Below are 19730 nucleotides of genomic sequence, written 5' to 3' on the forward strand. Positions count from 1 at the left end.
AAATGACAAAAATTGCCTTAAAAATACAAATATGCAAATTTCACCACGATTTGAACAAATCCGACTCAAGTCACCCTAAGTAAACTGCATATCAAATTTCAAAGCAATCGGACAAGCGGTTTAAGAGAAGAAGATTTTTTTACCAAAAACACCAAAAAATGCCCCAAAAATTCAAATATGCAAATTTCACCACGATTTGAACAAACTTAAGTGAGGTCACCCCAAGTGAACTGCATATAAAATTTCAAAGTAATTGGACTTGCGGTTTCAGAGAAGGCAATTGTTGACGGACGACGACAGACGACGACGGATGACGACGACGGAAAATCAACCTGTTTGATAAGCTCCGCGTCGCTGACAGCTGAGCTAAAAACTTTGATGTTGTGTTGTGCTCCACCCAACATTGAAGACAGCCATGTCATATAGCGGTCACTGAGTTGTGTATGTTCCATAGGGAAGACTGAAGTGAAGAATGTGTGATAGATTTCCAACGTACTCAACACATTGCTTGATCAAAATAAATCATGTATGAACTTTTGTGTCCAATATCTCCTAGTTTCTTTCAATTTTGTGAGCAATTTTTGTTGCACTCTCGTCAAAAGACATGATCAGTTCTTTTGAGTATGTTGACTGAAGATAAGTCATGACACAAAGGGGCAAAGCCTTCAGACCCAAACACTGGAGTTTTCGAGCTTCAAACTGATTTTTATTGATCCAAAAGTTATAATGATGCGTTGTTGTCTTCAACTTTTCAACCTTACATTGCTTGTGCATTAACGATCATCCACCACGCCATAGCTAGAAATTGCTGCATTTGTATGGAAAGCCTCAGCTGCCTTAAGTTTACAGATAGTAGTATATTAGGAGGTTACATAATGATTTTATCACGAAAGAAAATCATTTTATGTGCCAACAATATATTTTTATGTGCATCAGACATTTCTCTATGTGCAAACATTAAGATATTGTGTGCTTCAAGTATTATTTAAGGTTAATTTACTATTATTTTATGTTCAAACACTATGATATTATGTCTCTATAGTATTATTTTATTTGCAAACATGAAGATATTATGTTCTTCAAGTATTATTTTATATTAATGTACTATTATTTTATCTTCAAACACTATGATATTATCTGTCTATAGTATTATTTTATTTGCAAACATGAAGATATTATGTTCTTCAAGTATTATTTTATATTAATGTACTATTATTTTATCTTCAAACACTATGATATTATCTGTCTATAGTATTATTTTATTTGCAAACATGAAGATATTATGTGCTTCAAGTATTATTTTAGGTCAATTTACCATTATTTTATGTTCAAACACTATGATATTATGTTTCTATAATATTATTTTATTTGCAAACATTACGGTATTATGTGCATAAAGCATTATTTGATGATTAACTACTATTAATTAAGGTTCAAACTGCATGATATTATGTTATGCAGTGGTATTTTATGTTCAAACTTTACGATATTACGTGCACAAAGAATTAGTTTTTGTGCCATCACTATGATTTTATCTACATACAGCATATCTTACGTGAAAAATAATAATATTGAGTATTTACGATATTATGTTATCAGCACATGCTATGTATTATGTGTGTAATCATTATTTTATTTGGTGTTGCCATCGTGTTATGCTGTTACATTAGTATGTTATGACCTTTCTTGATCATTTTATGAGCTCACACTTTGTTACTACTACAGGGCATACTTTATGGGGTCAATCTGATCACTTCACAATTTTCAAGTTGCATGCGATCTGTTAACCCCGAACAAGGCCAACTAGAGTGACACCTGGACGACATCAGGGGCTGAAACACGAAAGAAATAAATGCACTTAGCCTGGTCATTTTGTATATCTCGCCGATCGCTGTGCCACTAAGTGGAAACACTGGTTTAATGGAAATATAGCCTAATTCAGTGTGGAAACAATCAGTATATTACAAAGTTCCATGATGCAACATGATTAAACCGAGCATGCTCCATGCCCTTTGGCAAGTTCTTTGAGCTGTTGTCCATAATCAGCAACAGGCAGTTTGAAATGGATAGTAATTGTTCATCATGGAAATGCAACATTCTGCTACGGTCACCTTATTGTTTAGGCTTAATCTTGGCAATTTGGTTGACAGATATTTGTGAATTATCCATCGCCGACTTTCATTCAGTCCGTCTGCACAACTCCCAGGAAATGATGGCATTACGCACTTTGTGCACATCACACGGGTCAAAAGCTCCTGTTAAGTAGCCCTACAAGTATGGCGAGAGTGTCCGGCTTTGGCTACGCCGCCTCCCACCTCGGGAGGCGGCGTAGCCAAAGCCGGACACTCTCGCCATACTCGTAGGGCTACCTGTTAAGGTGCCTCAAGGATGTGGTGCACCACAGTCTTTCATACCCAGAGACATACTACACAACCACTTAGAAGAAGGATTCATGATATTTGAAATTGCAACCATGTTGTCAGTATCGGAGAGAACTATCTAAGGAGAATGCAGACTTATAGACTCAGTAAGATGAACTTTTCCAGCGTATCAGATGAGAATCTTGATTTGCATGTACATCAGTTAGCACAAGAATATCCTGGCTGTAGTGAGAACATGGTAAAATGTCTTCTCATGGAAAAATTTGGAGTAAAAGTTCAACGTATGCGACTTTGCGATAGCATACATAGAGTTGATAATGATGGAGTACATGCCAGGAAAAATCATCGGCTAAAGCGACAGGTATACAATGCGAAAGGGCCAAACCAATTGTGGCATGTGGACACAAATCACTAACTTATACGTTGGTGTTTGTCATAATTGGTGGCATTGATGGTTTCAGTGGGTTACCTGTAATGTTGGAATGTAAAGATAACAACAAGGCAACCAAACGTACAATAATTTAATATTTTCATGCCCTTTAGTAATCTTTCAATACTTAAGACTGATCTCAGCCAGTAAAATGGCAAAACTATCAAAGCATATGTAAACTATAAATGAAACCTTTCCTGACTTAAAAGACATATCCTGCATATCACACATTTCCAAAATAGGCACTGGCAAATGCCATATCATACAGCCCAAAAAGAGTATCATTACTAGGAGTCGGATGACTGACAGGGTCTTGGCAGGTTAAGACTGTTGACACATGTATTAGCAGTTGGCAGGAATGATGACATAGCTTCAAATCAAATCTGATCAACTGTGCGTCCGTCATGTCGAGGACCGTTTCAGGTTTGACTCTGTCAGCTAAAAAACGTTCTGCCAGTGCTGACAGATTTAACCTTTCAAGAATAGCTTCCAAGTCTAGTGAAAGTTGATTCTCACTGACACGTCAACATTCAATGGCTGCATATTTTCTATCCAAGAAAAGGTGCCCTCTAGTGGTTGAAAAGTGCGAGCTAATAATAATAATAACGAATGGTCTTAAAGGTATTAACGTAAAGCCTTAACACCATAACCAAACCAAATAACATAATAAGTACACACATAATACATAGCATTTGGTAATAAAATAATAATGTAGATACACAATATTATTATTTTCCTCGTAAGATAATGCAATATGCACATAAAATCTTAGTAACTGCACAAAAACTAATTCTTTGTGCACGTAATATCACAAAGTTTGAACATAAAATACTATTGCATAACATTATATCATACAGTTTGAACTTTAATTAATAGTTTTGAATCATCAAATAATGCTTTATACACAACATATCCTACTGTTTGCAAATAAAATACTATAGACACGTAATATCATAGTGTTTGAACATAAAATAATAGTAAATTGACCTTAAAGAGGCACTCCCACTTGGTAACATTTTTAAAACACATTTTTTTCATGCTAACGGTCGATATTAGTCGTGGCGACTGCGCGCGGATCGCGAGATATCGATAAAAACATGTCATTTCCCGAGCGTATTTTTCACATCCCGAAGTTTTACGATCGTTTCTGATTTTGACCCGAAATCCCCCGAAGGTTTGTTGTTGTACTGATTGACGATATTCTAGGGAGTCTACAATACGTTCGAACGACGTAATTAATTTACTTCCCACTGCAAAGACTTTATATACAGCATTATGCCATTACCTCAGGTAAGTTTTGTAAAACTTCTCCTTAGTTTTTGTCGTTTTCATTATTCTTAATCAGTTGTACTATATTTTAACCAATACCACATAAACATCAGTTTTTACGTGTCAAATATTAGCCCCCTCCGATGTTTTGTCGTCTGCCACACAGTACGCCGCGCACGTGGTATGCGTCTATGCGTACCACTCGGCGGCCGCAATGTATCAACTGCAGGTAATGCTAGTCACCTATGCAAATTCTGGTGGAATCAAACTTTGTTTTCCTTTTTTTCTCAGAGTAAGTAAGACTCGGCTTTCCCCAAGGGGGCATGACCGATCACCGACGCGAGTGGTACTGTGGCATACAGCAGCGTAAGCGTAGACTTGTACTCCATAGCTTAGTTGACAACGGCCCCAGTGCCTAACGTTCGATGTTCGGAAGCTGAATTTAGGTGGGCCACCGGAATTCAAACTTTTACCTTTTTGAGGACATGTTTTTATCGATATCTCGTGATCCGCGCGGTCGCCACGTCAAATATCGACCGTTGGCATTACAAAAATTTGCTTTAAAAATGTTACCAAGTGGGAGTGCCACTTTAAATAATACTTGAAGCACATATCTTAATATTTGCAAATAGAATGCTACTGTAGACACATATTATAGTGTTTGAACATGAAATAAATAGTAAATAAACTTAAAATAATAGTTGAAGCACATAATATCTTAATGTTTGCAAATAAAATAATACTGTACACACATAATATTATAGTGTTTGAACATAAAATAATAGTAAATTAACCTAAAATAATACTTTATGCACATAATATCTTAATATTTGCTCATGAAGTAATGCCTGATGCACATAAAAATAGTGTCGGCACATAAAATAATTTTCTGTAGTTATAAAATAATCATGTACCCTCCTAATACACTACTATCTGAAAACTTAAGTCAGCTGAGGCTTTCCATACATTTGCCCAGTGATTACATGCATGTACCATATAGTAAGATGGAAGCAGATTGCATGTGTATTCAAATTAATTGTTTGTGTTTACATGTCATGCAAAATACTATGATTATTTTCATACTTTTATGACACATGGTGTGCATGATAACAACAGAAAATACATTTGATATCAAACATACTCCAAAATAATGAGTATACATAAAGATTTTTCCCTTTATTTTTTAATGATAGTATGCAAGATTTTCACTTTCCACTAAAACTAATAAAGAAAATAAACAAACAAACAAACAAACACAAGTAACATATAAATATTGGACAATGCAGTTGTTTTGCTGCTCCATATCCTATACTGGTACCTTTCAAATTATATTTGTTACATTGTACTAAAAAAACATTTCAGTGTTTGTGTTCCTGTATGAGCTGCCTGTATAGAGTGAAAGGAGCCTCTGTATTACTTACAAATACCAGTACTTGTTTGTTTGTTTACTATTTACATGGATGATAAGATAAATCTGTCAAAATGTTCTACGTGAACTTGTGTCTCTCACAAGGAGAAAATTTTATGAAAGTTTGAAGGCTATTGAGGAATAAGTTAATCATTTTCATTGAATTTTGTGAACCAAAAATGCGCAATTTTACCCCAATATTCCGCCCTAAATTTGTTCAATCAAACATGTAAACTATACTAAGAGCTTGGTAATTTTCTTATATGTAAAATTCACTTGGGTTATTTAGGGTTCTTCACGAATAAAATAAACTGCATATGTCTAAAAGAAATGTAACATATTGACTTGTTGGGTTGCATATAAAGTCCATGGCACTTTAAATGGGAAGTTACAGGACCATGGGGGCACAATAAGAGGATTACTGATGACGCAGCCATTTGCTTACACTGGGCGGGAGTTGTTGAATTCTCATAGCATTGCTTTGACCGTACGATGAATTTGAATAATCATGATGAGCACTTTCCTGACATATTCAAAGAGGGGTCAAACAGTCGTACAGGGAACAGGTTTTGAAACATATGAGTTCTCCGCCAAAAAACAGAACATTTGTTCAGTTTATTCTTGACTTAAGTTTAGTCGCTATATACGGTATTCACAGACATCATATGCAAGATTCAATGACACTGAACATAGACTAATGACAAATTATGGGATTCTAGGACCAAACACAGCAAGTCTAATCAGCAGCGTGGCTTTTTCACATTTGCATAGATTTACTATAATCCGTCTTTTACACTAGGGGAAGTTCCTGTTTAATGGTTGAAGTGCCTTTTTTTATTTATGGAGATAGAAGGATGAAATTTTCAGGTAAGGTAGGTATTGCTGTACTGTAGAAACCAAAAGTTGAGTACAAAATGAAGCTAAATCCGAAAATCTGCAAATAATAAGCAAATTACTATTTCCGGTCATAGGTCAATTCTCAAATTGGAGGGGCCATATCTTCACAGTGACTCATACTTTAAAAAATTTTTTATTGAAAACTATAAGTACAACTGTACTTAAATCATGATTTTTGATCCTCTATCTGGTTACCAAAGCAGAAAAAAATGATACAGAATAAATGACTTTGACATGCCATGAGCACTGCTGGTAGTTCAAAGGTCGCCAACAAGTAAGAGCTTCAGTGTCTAAATTGTGGTTGATCCAATGAGAATATTTCAACAGTAACTTGCTCAATGAGTTCAAGGTTTGTATACGGAGTTTTATGATGGGGTGATAAAAAATGTGATACTAGGGATAATTTCAGAAACAATATTGATTTCAAAATAGTTTATAAAGCTAGGTCACTGTTATTGGTGTAATAAATAGCAAGTGGGTCAATCAAAGCATACTTTGTAGATGCAATTTGCAGCAACATGGTTTGCTAAACGTTGAACATTATTAAGTCACTGTAAATATTCAACAAGTTATTTGTTTCCTGCACTTGCAGTATGCAAAAACTATGAAAGTGGCAAACTTTCATCTTATATGAGTTTTGACAGGGGCATGTTCTCCTGCACAAATTCACAGAGCGGAAGGTCATCATAACTGTTTCTTTCACTGTCCTGTCCGAGTCCAGTCAGTGGTAGGTCATCATCACTGTCAGTTGTATTTTCCTGTCTGAGTCCAGCCAGTGGAAGGTCATCATCACTGTTGGAGTCATTGTGATGGGTATCTTCTTCATCTTTGCTTTTTCACCGTAACCTCTCAGTGTCTTTCTGTTTCAAAAGATCTCTCATCTGTACACCAATAGCTTCCTTATATTGATCTCTTTCATGACCAACAACTTTAAGGTTCTTTTTCATTTTCAAAGCCAGAGCTTCTGCCTTTCTCTTTGTTCTTTAATCTGAATTTTACTTGGTGATCTGTAAAAATTTGTTTCACTTCTCAAGTACTGCCTCTCTAATCTGTCATTGCCACTTCTGTATCGATACATCATATCATCGTATGGAGGTGGCGCATCCATTTTGACCCAGCGTAAGAAATTCACGCTAACCCGATGGCCCGAGACAAGCAGTTTTTCGTGTCGGACCAGCAAATCTTGAAAGATGTCCTGCTATTCCTAAAGACGCGGACCAGTAACTTTCCCTACATGTACAGAAGTTTACAACAATGTTTTGCTAAGCTAAATACCTGACAAAATTATACAAACATATGAAATTTGTTCTTTCAAAAGATTTGCAAAAAGTGGAATTTGCAGACAAAAAGTGAACAGACTGATTCTATGTGAAAGACCTTTCCTCACGTTTTCTCGCGAGAGTAATAAGTGGCGCTATTCAATAAGATCCCCATTTGTTAAGCATTTGTTAGGTTTGAGATCTCGTTGTGGTCATAAAAGAGATATTGTTTAGTGTATAGACCGTGTTGCATGCGTCAAGATAAACTAGATTTCAAGGACACCTCAACATTGCACTTTTATATGATATTGGATATTTACAGCTAATGGACAACAGCATCAAAATTAGACTTGTTTGGTCAGCCATGTGAGGTTATGAAATCTCCGATATAGGATGTTTACCCACCGTTTTAGACAAGTCTAGTATCGTATTAAGGCCAATAAAAAAAGTTATCATCGCATGTGTCAATACAGATCTACAGTGTCAACTTTTTTTTCTGCTTTAGAGGAAATAAAATCAGAGAACAAACGCAAAAATATGTGACAATAGTGTATACCAGGGCTGTATAAAACAGAACTGTAAACAAAATAACTGACACTAACATTCCATTCAAAACTTTACACATATGTCACTGTTAAATTAAGCTGTCAAAACTGTGCATTGCTGCACTAAAACCACAGAACTGTTGCTACAGAAAAATACTATAAGCAACACTGCTATGCATGTTGTTTTTATGGGTTTTTGCACGCATTCTTGTTGGTTGAAAAATATAAAACAAGCGGCTTAGCGGCCGATATAGCTCCGCTGTGTTTATGTAGAGAATAACTATTTTTGACACATGTTGATGAAGAAGGTGGAAATCTATGATAGCTCAATGCAGTGGCCAGAGAAAAGTGGCAAAAATAGCTTCAAAAATACACAATTGAAGATTTCATCATACTTATCGGATCATCCCTATGAACATGTCAACCAAAGATATCTGATGAGTGGGTTTTTTGAGAATAAAATTTTCTGACCAAAATTGGCAACATTTGCCCCCAAAAACAAAAAGTGCAGATTTCAGCATAATTTCAAAAGATCAAATTTACTTCATCTATAGAAACCTGTATACCAAATTTCAAAGCTGTTTGACCAGTACTTTTTGTGAAGCACATTTTTTGACCCAAAATGGAAAATATTGACCCAAAAATTCAAAATTGCAGATTTCATCATAATTTCTATAAATATCATTTAGTTCATCTATAGAAACCTGTAGACCAAATTTCAAAGCTATCATATGAGCAGTTTTGAAAATACACATTTTTTGACCAAAAATGGCAAAAATTGCCCCCAAAATACAAAATTACAGATTTCATCAGAAATTCAATATATATTACTAAGCTAATCTGTAGAAACCTTTATACCAAATTTCAAAGCTATCAGACCAGTACTTTTTGAGTAACACATTTTTTGACCAAAAATGGCAAAATTTGCCCCAAAATTACAAAATTGCAGATTTCATCATATTTTCAATAAACATCATTGAGGTGATCTGTAGGAACTTTTTATCCCAAAGTGCAAAGCTATCAGATGAGTAGTTTTGGAAATACACATTTTTTGACCAAAAATGGCAAAAATTGCCCCAAAAATACAAAATTGCAGATTTCATCATAATTTCAATAAATATCACTCAGTTTATCTGTAGAAACCTGTATACCAAATTTCAAAACTATCAGACCAGTACTTTTTGAGAAATACATTTTTTGACCAAAAATGGCAACATGGGGCCCGGGGGCACCGACGTCCTTTGTACCTCCTTACTGTTTATTATTTGCCATAAATGTGAAATTTGGCAAAAAGTCAAATTGTTTGGACATAAATGAAAGTTATTTGAACTGGTTGGTTACTGCTCCAGCATAAGTTCAAGTGTGGATTCTAAGTATCAACAGCCTTGATATGTGTGAAAATGAATTAAGAATAAGAGATGGGACTCAATAGAATCAACAATATCTAAAACAGGAAACGGTGAACTTGTATAATACAGAAGGGGAGAAAATTTAGCCACAAAATATTGTAATATAATGGACAATGGCTAATCTATAAATCAAATTACTTAAACTGGATTGTTGGCATTGAATACACATGTATTTATTGACCATCAAATAGAAAATAAATTTGGGCCATTGACTAAAACACATTTGCTTGTTACACTCACCACACTTGTACTTAGTATTTGGAGTGTACACCTATCTACAATACAATGATAAAAAGTTTGGACTTTGTAGGTCAACAGTGCATCTTTAATGTATGAGACTAAATAAGCTTACCCCTCAAGTATGTATAGGCCAAAAACAATATTTAATTTTGAATTGCGTAGTGCAGGGAAGGACAAACAATATGGTGAAAAGCAAACTAAATATAACAAGTCATCGTTGATGACACAGTCCCCGCTTGTCCATTTTGTTATAATCTTTGGTGTCTAGGTAGATGTAGTCTAGGTAGCTGTGGAATGACATTGATGCAACGGGTGCATCAGGCCTGTGACTTGCATAATAAAGTAATCTGAGGAACGTTCAATAAATGACTCATCTCTGCCGTAATGACCACTCAAGGAACTTTTGATTACATCACACATAACGATGCCCTTACTGCCTCCAGTGTCGTGATTGGCACATACTATACACATGGTTTGGTGGAATTTTCGAAATGGTATGGGATCGGGTATGTTGTTGTAATCAGCCATTTCGGATCATATAATGAAACAAATTAATGTGCACAAGAATGCAGCCATAGTACTTTATCTTCGTATCACGTTTGAACAAAATCAGTCCATCGAGGGACAGTGACCTATGTTTATGTTTCAAAGACATAAAAAAATCACACCAAAATTTAAATCAAATGGCTGTCTATTGACCATATGGATCATAGCACAAAATTAGTAGACATGCATATGTATGCCATAGCACTTTATCTTTGTACCAAGTCTCAACAACATTGAGTAAAGAATATTTGCATATGATTAAGCCTAAAAGACATGAAAAAATCCAAAAATGACCATCTGACAGCGATATTGGAAAAAATGACAATCTGGCAGCCATATTGGAACATGTCCACGAAGTAAATTGACATGTGCGATCTTTGTGCCAAGTTTGGACAAAATGGGTGTGATGACCTTTGAATTATGATTCAAAGACATGCAAAATTCCAACAAAATGGCAGTTCTGCAGCCATATTGGATCCTATCCCAAGCTTAATTGATACATGCATATGTATGCCATAGTGCTCTGCCTTTGTGCCAAGTTTGAACCAAATCGATTCAAGGATGTTTGAGTTATGGTTCAAAGACATGAAAAAATCGCAAAAAAATGGCCGCCTGTTGGCCATATTGGATCATATCACAAAATAAATTGGTGTTCATATGAAGGGCATAATGTTTTGCTTTTGTGCCAAATTTGAACAGAATCGGTTCAAGGATGTCTGAGTTATGGTTCAAAGACATAAAAATCGCAACAAAATGGCCGCCTCACGCCCATATTGGATCGTATCGCAATATAATTCGACATGCATATGTAGGACATAGTGTTATGCCTTTGTGTCAAGTTTGAACAGAATCGGTTCAAGGATCTTTGAGTTATGGTCAAAGACACGAAAAATCGCACACAAAATGGCCGCCTCGTGGCCATATTGGATTGTATCACAAAATAATTTGACATGCATATGTAGGCTATAGTGTTATACCTTTGTGGCAAGTTTGAACAGAATCTGTTCAAGGATATCTGAGTTATGGTCCAAAGACATGAAAAATCGCAGCAAAATGGCCGCCATGCGCCCATATTGAAAATATCGCGAAATAATTTGACATGGATATGAAAGCCATAGTGTTATGCCTTTGTGCCATGTTTGAGCAGAATGTGCTCAAGGATGTCTGAGTTATGGTCCAAAGACATGAAAAATCGCAACAAAATGGCCGTCACGCGCCCATATTGAAACATATCGCGATTTAATTTGACATGGATATGAAGGGCATAATGTTATGCCTTTGTGCCCAGTTTGAGCAGAATGTGCTCAAGGATGTCTGAGTTATGGTCCAAAGACATGAAAAATCGCAATAAAATGGCCGCCTCGCGCCCATATTGGATCGTATCACAAAATAAATCGACGTGCATCTGTAGGTCATAGTGCTATGCCTTTGTGCCAAGTTTGAACAAAATCAGTTAAGCAGTGTCTGAGAAACTGTTGATGACGGACGGACGGACGGACGGACGGACGGACGGACGGACACACGGACGGGACCCAATCTATAAGTCCCCGCCGGACTTCGTCCGCGGGGACTAAAAACTGTATATACAATTATATGGAAATCTTGGTTTTACAGTCATGAGTATCTGGTGTGTGCCAAGAGACAAATATTAAAATTGGACAGTATCATCCTGACCACAGTTTGTCGGTACGAAATATTATGCTATTCACGATAGTTATACAACATAGCTTGCATTTTGTTCACAGTAGAACTGAGTTTTACATGTAAGATAACTTTCTCGTAAACTGTAAATTCTGGCTTCTGGCAGCTCAAACGTCGCAATACTACATTTTTTGATATGATACGGAGTGACTTGCACACATATGCAATATGCAGTGACAGTCGATATATTCATAGTAAGAGTCTACTACATTCAAGCATAGTGATGTTGACAACTACATGCATGCCAGTGCACGATTTCAAGTAGCCACGAGGAAATTCTAATGGACTTTTAGTGGAAATATAGGTATTAAACAACAGTGAAACAAACAATATTAGTTATCGTGACCGTGCTAAAGTGCAATCTCGGATCATGTATGATCTGATGATCCTGCCAAATTGCCACGTCGGATTATGCCGTGATTCTGAAGTCCGCGTACTTCCTTAGTAAATCGGTCAACATAAGCACGCACTGTCTTTAGCAATCGAAGTCAACAATGATGTCAAAATCAATGCACAACTGACGAAATTACCCAAAATAAGCAACAGAAAACAGAAAATTTTTAGGAATATAAAATTAGATATCTCCTAACGTTACTAATTATAGAGTCACACATGCATGAGATCTAGTCCTTGTATTCATTTATTTATTTACAATCACTTTCGTAAAGCATCTGAATCGGCGATCAGTCTTGGGGGATGTAAACACGGCCATACTTCTCCGCGGCCCCCGCATCCTTGACATGTTTTGGGCAACCTGTCGCAGTCTTGCTGCTGTTCTCGCTCTTGTCCACAGTTGATGATGATACACGCGAAGCTTTCTGGTGACAATGGTCGTACTGGTACGGCATTGCGATTACATAATCGATGTAGTAACTCCAGGAATTAAAGTCTATCTTACCGTACATCTGGCTTCTGAACCGTGTTTTATTCTAAGTCACGGCACTCGAAAATGTGCACCGCAGAAAACGCTTGTCTGAATGCCTCTTTTCCTACCCTTTCTTGTAATTTTGTCAAATGCGGCTACTACATCATCCTAAAATGCAATAAACTGACAACCACCAAAGGCGTAACTTCTCACCATGTTGAAGCCACAGCGGTAAGCATTCGCTATGTAATGGCCGAGGTGAACACACTCACTCGTACATTCTATTAGTTACGTCATTTCCGGTGGCAATGCCCGCGAATTCCGAAACGACCCGAATGGCAGCTAACTTCAAAGTCGCACAACATATTGCATTTTAATAATATTTAACCGCGTCGTTTCATTGGGGTGATGCATTTATTTGATAAAGTAGGGGTGGCAAAATCATATAGCATGGCTCATTTTAAGCAAAATTAACTTTGAATTTATGCGGGACATACACTTTAAGTTCTCAGGGGAGATGTTATCTTTTGTGGTCAGAGAAACAAGGCTCACACATTGTCTTTCATTATATTTGTTGTTCCTCAATTTTTCATTGACAACTTGTAATCTTTCTAACATATTTATGTTGAGAGAATAATTAATGGTTTTAACACTAGTTTATTGACTCCTGTCTTGTGTTTTAAATTTTCACAATGTACAGAAGTCAAATAGTCCCATCTAGATATTGCCTATGCCATAGAGATATTGCAACAGAAATCCTTAAATATGATTTCTTGGGTCAGGAAAGGGAAGGAAAACATCGAGTGCACTGAGGTGTAAAGTAGTGAATGCTTATATCATAAGTGCTGGGAAAAAAAAACCATAAGAATAGCTTGTGGTAAAAACATTTGCGCTGCCTATGGCAGCATGCCAGCAAAGAATACATGAGAATGAAGTTTCCAAAATTTTGCTCATTTCAAATGCATTGTGACAATTCATTTTTTATTTCTGTCTATTATGAGAATTTTTTTTTCTCAAGCCATTACAGGCTTAATTTTTTTCTTTTATTTCACCTGGTGACAATTTTTTTTCTCAAAATCCTCCATACCCCCAGAAATCAAGTGGTTCTCCCCTATGTGAGCCCCTGACCTATACGGGCCATTGGATTACTTCCTCAGCAGAACTGATATGCCTCCCGGTACCGGTGTTTATCGCCTACGGAGGCCATCATTCTTCAGTCGATCAAAGGCGCATTTCATACCAAAAAATACACGACAGCCGCAAAAGTGCATCACTGTCAACTTCATAACTATAGAACATATTGAAATACACAGTGAAACGTTTAACAACGTAAAAAATATGCCCAGACCGAGAAACAAGATGGCGTCCATTTCGATTCTTCAACTCAGATTTTGTCCTGCAGTTGTGCGCATGCGCAGACGGTAGCTTTAGCGAAAGTGAGTCAAAATCAAGTAAATATAAAATAAAAATGGATAAAAATATTGTGTAAAAATAATACAAGGCATGTATCACCAAATTTTGAACATTTCTGACGGCATTTCAACTATACGAACACCCATGCCAAATATCACAATAATCAAATCAGTGTTTTGATGAAAAATTGAAAATAGTGGTTTTCACAAAAAAGCTAAAAAAGTGACTTTAAAATGATTCAATCAAAAAAACATAAAAGACCGTTTGAGATACATGCCCAAGTGACCACTAGACCAAATTTCAGAAAAAGTTACTGAAGCGTTTCTGAGATACTTGCGTCCACAGCATACGGCCCACTGTATGCGACAACAGAGGCCGCGTCATCACATTAGTACTTTGGGCCAAAGGCCCAAATGACTAAAAATTGCCTTAAAAATGCAAATTTGCATATTGCTGCTCAATTTGAAAAAATCTGAAATAGATCATCCCTAGGGACATATGTACCAAATACCAAAGCTATCTGACAGGTAGTTTTGAAGAAGAAGATTTTTAAAGATTTTTTTACCAAAAATAGTGTCAAGGACACTGTCCTCCCACTTGGCAGCGATACTAACTACTAGTACACACATGACATTGCATTCTTACAGGTTGACTAAGAAAACTCCATTGCAAGTCCAAATTAATCTTATACCCCAGCAATATGAAATGCTCCATCTCATAATGACTTTTACACGTCTGACAGAAAACAACCCTAGGATCAAGACTATCATATTTTACAGCAATCCAGCTAATACTTTGGGAGAAAATGATTTTTTGACAAAAAATTTGAAAAATTGCCCCATATGAAAATTTCACCACAATTTGAACAAATCTGACAAAGGTCAACCCTAGGATCATACATAGAAGTTTTAAAGGCAATGGGATGAGTGCTTTCAGAAAAGATTTTTTGATAAAAAACCCGGAAAATCGCCCGAAAAATACAACTCAAAATTTTACCACAATTTGTAGAAATGTACCTTTAATAAGTCACTATAAAGAGCCTGCATACCAAGTTTCAACCAAATCTGGCCAGTGGTTACAAAGTTTTAGCAATTTGCAGGATTTTTCCTTTTTTCCCTTGCATATTTTTGACTTTAACATGTTTATTTTAACAAATTCACATCTCCACCCCTCGATGCACCTGTAGGAGTTTTTAATGTTGACAGACATACATCCGCACATAATAACTAACATACATACATACATAAATACATACAGACAGACCATAGACCCTCCAAAAAACGCGGGTCTACGGACAGACAGACAGACAGACAAACAGATAGACATGCATACATGCATACATTTATTTTAACAGCTTTTAACCTCCAACAGCCGACCAACTTGTCAATATTAGCTTGATCAACTTGATACTACTGCTTATAATAATATAAATGAGAGTTAATTACATTCTAAATAAAGTAAACAAGACTTGCTTATCAACATTTACGTGGTAAAAAACAGCATATCTGTCAGGTTATAAAGAATCTTCAGCTGGTTATCTTTATCAGTATTTCATCCTATTAACCACGCACATTTTAACTATCAAATTAACATTGCAAGCAGTGTTCCCTCTGAGCTTTCAAGAGGGTGCGCAACTTGAGATCACGGTCCCTCCGGGACTGTGTTGAGATACGTCGGATTATTGTCTCACAGCTGGGTCCGTTCATGTATATGCTAATTTACTGAGGTACGTCACAACGTACAATGAACGTTGGTGGCAACTGCGCCACCAACGGGCGCTAAACCCGAAACGCGGAAGTAAAATCTACGCCGAGATCGCACATTTCACCCCGAGTTATCGTTTCCAAAACTACCGATCGAAATGACTGAGACTAAAGTTGCGCAAAACATGAAATTTCACTGCGAGAGCAGTCGGAGACACTGCGCAATTGGCGCGCAAATAAGCCTTAGCGGGAACACTGATTGCAAGTAAGTTCTGTTGAATAAGTTGAGCCTGTAGGTACTCAGAGAAAGCACACAGAAGAGACAAATGTTTGCAACTTAAGAAGTTCAAGGTCATCAAAAGCATTATAAGGAATCATGTAACACTTTCATTGCACTGTTTACACAGATTGCATAATTGCTATAAATAGCACATGAGGAATCTTACAGTCCAGGTTTACCATAAAAACCCTATCACTTTGACCACTCTTTTAATTGATCACTCTATTTTTTTCCTCAAAAAGTAATTTTATTTTATCCTTACCAAGTCAACCATAAATGGAAATTGGAACTTTCTCTGTCTCTATTTATTAGACCAACCTATCATGACAAACTATTATGAGCAATTTCTTTTAGATAACATACAGAGCACAATATATGACGGTTCAGAATATGTAAAAGTTGGGATTCAGGAAAGTTGCCTTTACATGTTTTAATCCTTCAAGATGGTAAGCATTTCACCATGAACTGTCAAAAAAGTTGAACATTCTAATAATTCTACACTAAAATTATTTTGGCTTTGTTGATATCCTAATTAATTCAATTATTTAAAATCATATTAATTATTTTTTTCTGGGTGAATTGATAGGGTTTATACAGTACAAGAGTTACATACAATGTAAGTCAAATCCAGTTAAAACATCAATTACCATCTAACATTGCATCATTCCTATAAATAGCACCTCAGCCTGGAACAGCAAAATCATAATCTGCTCATTCACACAGGCAGTACTTGACTTTGAATGAATGACCTACTACATTTCACCTATGTACCAAATTTCAAAGCATGACAAAAAGTACCACAAAATTTGCAAATTTCAGCTTGAGTTCACAGAGTCATCTTCAGGTCACTCCTAGGAACCTGCACACCCAATTAGAAAGTAATGGCATACACAGTTTCTTTGAAGATTTTTTTAACCAAAAATGGCAAAAATTGCCCAAAAATACAAATATGCAAATTGTGCCATAATTTTGATGAATTCTATTTTGAGTTTTAACAAGGTACCTGCACGCCAAATTTTAAAGCGATCCAACCATTGGTTTAAGAGGAATAGATTTTTTACTAAAATGGCAAAAAAAGAAAAAAAAATTCATTAAAAATAGAAAGCATCAAATATTGACATCGAATCTATAAGGTTAAATGAGTTGGGCCCAAGGTACCTAAAACCCAAATATGTCAATGATCAGATGAGTAGTTCCTGAGTTATTGATTTTTGACCATTTTCCCTTTTTTTTCTACCTCATTAGCATATCTATGGAACTAAAGAGTTCATTTTAACAACGGCACATCTACATCATATATGGCATCACTACACCAAAAATCAGCTCAATACGTGCAGCGATTTTTGAGTTTTTGCGTTGGACGGACAGACATCCATACATACATACATACAGACAGACATCTCACATACAGACTTTTTTCAACCACATAACCTCCCAATTGCCATATGTGTATGGCAAATGGGAGGTAAAAATGACAAAAATTGCCTTAAAAATACAAATATGCAAAATTCACCATGATTTGAACAAATTTAAGTGAGGTCACTCCAAGTGAACTGCATATAAAATTTCAAAGCAATTGGACTTGCAGTTTCAGAGGAGAAGGCAATTGTTGACGGATGACGGACGACGACGGATGACGACGGACGACGATGGAAAATCAACCTATTTGATAAGCTCCGCGTCGCTGACAGCGGAGCTAAAAAATTGAGAAAAGAAAAACATCATTACCGCATCATTTTTGCAACATGTCTAGGATGAGAAACAAACTTTATTTTTCTTGGCCTAAGTTAGTGTCGGACTACAGCAGTCAGGCTTGGTTAGACCGAAGGGCCAGATCTGTAAGGTAGTGACCTCCCTATTATACATCGAATATCTACCCAAGATTTGACAAGCATAGTATTTTTTAGTATCGAAGTTACAGACGGATTGAGCAAGTCCGGCTTGGCAAGATCTGTGAGGTAGCAAAATCTCCAACATAAATATCAAATATTTGTCCCGAAATGGCCGATAAGTTTATCAGTCATTTTAGCTAGAGCAGATGTGCCCGAGACACAAGCCAAGGCATTCTATTGTTGATATTAGAGTCCAAATTGCCGATAAGGGAGCCGTCATTATTTATGGCCTGGGGGGGTCGGAGGAATCTGAGGGGGTCACTCAAAAAATCGAAAGCTACAAGGGGGAGTTGATCAAAAGTGGAGAATAAGAAGGGGGCTACTCAATTTTGTTGATATGTACTGAAGCATTTAGTGAAGTTATGAATTAATACAACAATAATAGTAAAGAACAGCAATATGTATGCTTGAGATATGTATGTTCATACCCGGTATATGTACACACACACACACACACACACACACACACACACACACACACACACACACACACACATATATATATATATATATATATATATATATATATATATATATATATATATATATATATATATATATATCATAATACAGGCGGTTTCATGTAGAAACTAAAATCTCATCACACTATGTGTTTCACATTATTGTGATCTTCAGACGAGAATGATCAGCTATTCGACATGGCAAGCCTTATGTTAGAGGCCGAGTACATTTTTCAGTATTTCCTGATTAAAGATTGATATACTTGCCTGATCATTCATGAGAAACGTCTGCTTTCTATATTCTACATTGTATAGATTACCGATAGGGGAAAATGTGTAAAGCAAGCTAATTCTGATTCTATAGAGTTTAAAACCAGTGGAATGTCTTGACAACAAACCATAATTGCAGGAAAATAATAATAAATAATAAACGTGAATAAATGTATGTCTGTCGCTATTTTTTCGTTTTCAAAAAATGTAATCTTCATTGAAATCAGTGAACTGGAATATAAGTTTTGGAATACTGTCTCAGATTTCTGTTCCTTTGAGTTTTTTATTGAAAAAAATCTGAAAAAATACTCCCCAAATGCCACCAAATAACACCATTTTAATCTCTATTTTTCAAAAGCCCCGATGGCAGGAGGGGGACACCCCCTCCTGACCTCCCCCGCAACCACTTAAGCGGTCGCTTGTGGTGCTTACGCATCATATCTTTGCCCTCTTGTAACAAAATACTACGGAGAACACTGCATGTCATCAGAGCCCTGGATACAGACCTGTACATCAGCCCCTGTCACACCAATGGAACCTCTTTCCGACACAGACCTGTACCACAGCGTTTAATCAGGGTCTGTACAGGGCCTGTCGCAGAAGCAATCCATTTTACTGTATAGATATTTAACTTTCCCATTTTTGGGGGGGGGGGGAGGTCACTCAAAATTTCTGTAGCAGAGAGGGGGATACTCAAACACGTCATGTTTGGCAGGGTGGATTACTTGAAGTTTTTGAGTTTCTAAAGCAATTCCTCCGAC

General features: G+C 36.4%; 1 protein-coding gene across 2 annotated transcripts in view; it reads right to left on the reverse strand.

The window, feature by feature from the left end:
* LOC139148629 (sodium leak channel NALCN-like) overlaps window positions 1–19730 on the reverse strand; it is a 548532-nt gene that overhangs the window by 509277 nt on the left and 19525 nt on the right. The window lies entirely within an intron of this gene.

Source organism: Ptychodera flava, chromosome 13 (assembly GCF_041260155.1).
Source record: "Ptychodera flava strain L36383 chromosome 13, AS_Pfla_20210202, whole genome shotgun sequence".
In the NCBI taxonomy this organism is placed as follows: domain Eukaryota; kingdom Metazoa; phylum Hemichordata; class Enteropneusta; family Ptychoderidae; genus Ptychodera; species Ptychodera flava.